At 35.9% G+C, this 4,633-nt stretch overlaps 1 pseudogene; it reads left to right on the forward strand.

The window, feature by feature from the left end:
- Positions 1-2,040: 2,040 nt before the first annotated feature.
- LOC121247857 lies at positions 2,041-4,334 on the forward strand (annotated as a pseudogene).
- Positions 4,335-4,633: the final 299 nt, after the last annotated feature.

Raw genomic sequence — 4,633 nt, forward strand, 5'->3', positions numbered from 1 at the left:
ACCAAATAATTATTCTCAAACTAAAGATTCTTCGTTTTAAACATCGATTGATTTATGAATAATATTTCATCACAAGTACCGCACATCATTTTGAAATATAGTAGGTTTTACTATTAAAACGATTGCACGGTGCTTAAACATTTCACGATTTACTCACTTTTTTCATATGGTCCTGTATTTAATCATTTTTTCTAAAGGAATTAGACGCGATATTTTTGTACTCTACGATTACAAATATCATTTATCTTTCATTAAATTCACCTTAGTAGGCAAATGATAATGACAAGCCCTCCAAGCAAAATTATTGATTAGGTAACTTCAAATCCCAAAAAATAGACTTCCCCAAGGGATCTGAACTGTCAACACCATCACCTGCAGCTTCCAAGTTTAATAATAAATGATATGCAGATCCAACAGAATAGCTACCATTCTGGATGAAAAAAAAAAAAGAAGCTACCATTCTGGATATCACCCAAAAAATGATTCTAATTAAACCTGTGGAAGTAAAGGAACATGCAGAGTCTGATCAGCTTCATATGGCGGAAAAATCTCATGCACTAAAGCTTGATTCCAGGTTCTTGATTGCTGGTTTAACAATAAACTAACTGTAGCATAGGAGATAAAAATTAAAAACTGGGAATGGTGCGGTTCTATGGTAACATTACACATAGTCGGTCACAATAACCATTCGTGCAGGTCCACTTTGCGGCCCATCAGAAAAGGGCCATATTGCAAGAGAAGTTGGAAAGCAGATCACAAACGTCAATACGCCATAGATGAGGGGGCATTAGCCAAATCCAAGTCAAAATTTTAGTTTTTTTTTAGTTAAAATTCTACTAATTAGATATTTGTGAAATTTTGAGTTACAATAATTTAGGATCTCTAGTCATATTTGGAGAGTTATTATAGAAGGACTAAATCAATATTTTATAATTTTCTCGTCCAACTACCTCTCTCTTTTAATATTAAATGTTAATATTAATACATAATATTAAATATTAAATATAAGTATGTTTGTAAAATATTAATTATTTTTAAATATTTTTAAAATATATAATATTATATTATCATTTTAATTTTAAGATGACTAGTATAATGACAATTAATTTCTCCAAAAGTTTTAATTATAGTCAAAATCTCAAATTTCAAAATTTGGACTTAGACAAGGGCTAATGCTCATAGCAGCAAAACGGTGGCACTGAAAAGTGGAACGCCACAGCGCAATACACAGATTCTTTATGGAACTAGAACCCAGAACCCCGAATGTATCGACAGGCAAAGCGAAGACAACCGAAGGGTTAGTTCTCTCACATTACTCTCAATTTGTGCTATTTTGTTGCATGCTTATGATTTTTTGCATGATATGTTCATGGAGAACCCACTTTGATGATTGATCCATATTTCGTTGATTTTTTGGTGGGTGCAATCTGATGCCATTGCTTATCGGTTTTGTTTGCGGATGCTTGTATAAGAGATAAAATTTTACTCGATACTCAATAGATCACTGGACAAACTGGAATTACCTTGCAAATTTCTGGGTCCCCTTCTATAACAATGGTTTTGAAGCCATTCCATCTGTTGTAACTAGAATTTGTCACAATGTATCAGTGATTTGTGCAGGTTGTAATAGCTTTTACGGGCACGTTATTGTCTATAATTGGGACTCTGTATCTTTACTCTATCAGCCTATACGTGGCATCTCTACTACCTTCCTCCATGGATGAATTCAAGAGAGAATGATGATAGATTTTGTGGAAAGAAACAAACCTGGGGATGGTGAGGATGGGAAAAGTAATGAAGATGAGAAGCCTAAACAAGCCAAAGGGTGTGGTAAAGGACATACATGAACCACAAACTTCTCCAAACTTGTACTAAAATACTGTAAAATGGACTTTACATTGTTGCATTGTTAATCGTTAGTGCATAACCTCTAGAGGTTGGCTCACGTCATGTGATGAGGACGCGTTACATGGATATGGGGTTTAACGGAGTTAAGGCATGTTGTGTTTGCACGATCTCCAAGATTCCTCATCATAAAAAATCATTAGTGCATCATTTGAGTTGTCAGTATTGAGCTCATGTTACACTTTTATATGGGCAGGAAGAGGTAGTATTGTGTTGTCAGGGTTTGTTAATCCCGAGCGCAGCATTTTGTGATCACACGCACTAGAAATGGGAGCAGAATATCAGGCTGACTGGAACTCGGATTGCACTCTCTTGGTTTGCGATTTCCCAACACCCCAAAGTCTCAACAAGTAGAGTCGGACTGTGGGACCATTGTTTCAGGGGTCTCTCTCTCGCTCTCTCTCTGTTGAGATATATGATACATTTATTAGTTTTTTAACTTTTAAGCAAAATACAATTCCTTCTAATTATTTAAGGCTGTTAAAACTGAAGGCGAGGAGAGGAGGATAGGTCTGTGAGAAGACTGTATGATACTTCATACTCTTGTTAATTTTTGTATCTGCTGCTTTGTATTTATAAGCACTCTGGGATTGCTTTGTATTTACTTTAGAATCAGTATAAACCCTGCTATCCAATCTGATTCTAAAGTAAATCTTTTTGTATGCTCCATTTGTTGCTGTATATTAAGCAGTGACAAGCTTCTAATACTGCCAAAGAGTGCTTCTCTCCTTCTAAAGTGAAAAGGTGGGCTGCTGATGACTTGAGTAGAACCATCACATGGCTAGAGAGTCAAGATGAAGAGGTATGCAACTGGCAATCTAGCTTCTCTAACAATTAAAGGAAAATGATTGACCTTTAAGTTTACCACTCTTTTAATCTTGATGGTAGTTATTATTGGAAGTTCTCATGAAGGGGCATGTGAAGAGGGTATTATGCAATTTCTCTACTTGGTTGAAGTTTTTTAGTTATGTTAAATAGCAGATTGTCGACATCAATGGAATTTATCCATAAAAAAAGACAGTTTGAAAATGAACGAACAAATATATTAATAAACTAATATGTAAGACTAACAAATGTATGAAGTGAGCACCTAGATATCATCAGTGAAGTGGAAATTTTCTTATGGAAAACAACAAAGTCTTAAGTTCAGAAGACTGGTTTGTCATTAACAATATTTAGATTGTTATTAGCGTTATTTGCAACTTATTATATGTGAAGAATACTCTTCTCTAACCTCTCATATAATCTCCTTACCTAAGCCATCAGCATCTTCATTCTGTTACACCTGCAATTATTTCTTTCCTTCCTGATGGCAGACACCATAGTAGCCAAATTCCATTTCTTACAATTGCTACTAAAAATCTTTCCTTGGCCCACTAATAGCCCCTGGTCAACTCACCATCCGAATGCCCACCCATTATTCTCATGAAACAGTTCTACATTTTATCCAAATCTGTTTGCAATTGGCGGTAAAATAATTGCCTCGATTTTGCAGCTGGAGCCTTGCATATAACTGAGCACATCTCTCTAGTAATCCTGCAGCACTTTATTTTGTATATGCAGCAGCCTTTCTTTCACTTAATAGTATTCTTTGCAGATCAAAATTCAGATGTTACTTCGATTTTCACTAAGATTAGTCTTTCAGTACCATCAAAAGTAAAAGATTCCATAATCATTGTTGAGTGCTGACGATTAAAAAGTGCAACTAGCAGTCTTATACATACCTGTTAGAACACAACATCTCATTAAGAAAGTACAAAATCACAAGAATGCTCTATTCTGAAATTTGATTTCAGCAGCATTTATGTAATTTCCATATTTGATGCACACATGAATTTTGATCCTTGTACCTCTTGACAGTGACTTGCAACAATTTGCTCGTTATAAGACAGGCAAGCTCTGCTGAATGCGTCATGTTATTCCTGAACTTGTAATATTGTTGTCTGATTATTAGGATGTCCAGTACATAACTGAGCAGTGAAACTTCATCCCTCGTGTGGTTGAGGAGCTGGCACAGCTTGAGAAGTCGATGGAAATGATTTAGCTTCAGTCTCAAAGGAGGAACTTTGCAGACAGGGCAAGGCTTGCAAACAAATATATGATGAGAAACTTATCACTTTAGATGATAATCCGTCGACCAAGAAGAAAAAGCCAAAGACTGGTGAAAGGAATGAGAGAACCAAAGGCAGCACCAAGGATGCAACAGAGTATGACAGCCATGAAACCATTGAGATGACGGGAGGAAATAGAGCTTCCTATGAAACTATTGCGTCTAAGATCTGTAAATGATGACTTTATTCCAGTTTCTTGACAAAGAAGGTGGTATTTTGTGAGCTTATTGTGGATTAATATTCATATCACACCTATAAAATTATCTACCCACATCTTCAGTCCTACCCCATGACTTTTGCTTGGTAGGATTGACATTGGGTCATGACTTTTTTCACCCCTTGTGTATTTAGGAATTCCAAGCAAAATTAAAGAATCTTCTCTCTTCGCAGACCAATAATTTTGGAAATTGTATAATTTTTTACTAAAGGAGGATCATCATTTTTTTCCCTTTAGCGATTACAAGAGGATTAGATGGTTGATAATGTGCTTGAATGTTTGAAGATTCAAGAAGACTTTATGTTGATGTCGGGTTTTGCAGCCTGAATAGTTCCACAAAGCCCAAGCTCCTTGATGCCTGCAACTAAGAAGAAAGAGAGGCTCCCGTGGCTTCCGAGGT

Source organism: Juglans microcarpa x Juglans regia, chromosome 1D (genome assembly GCF_004785595.1).
Source record: "Juglans microcarpa x Juglans regia isolate MS1-56 chromosome 1D, Jm3101_v1.0, whole genome shotgun sequence".
Taxonomy (NCBI): Eukaryota; Viridiplantae; Streptophyta; class Magnoliopsida; order Fagales; family Juglandaceae; genus Juglans; species Juglans microcarpa x Juglans regia.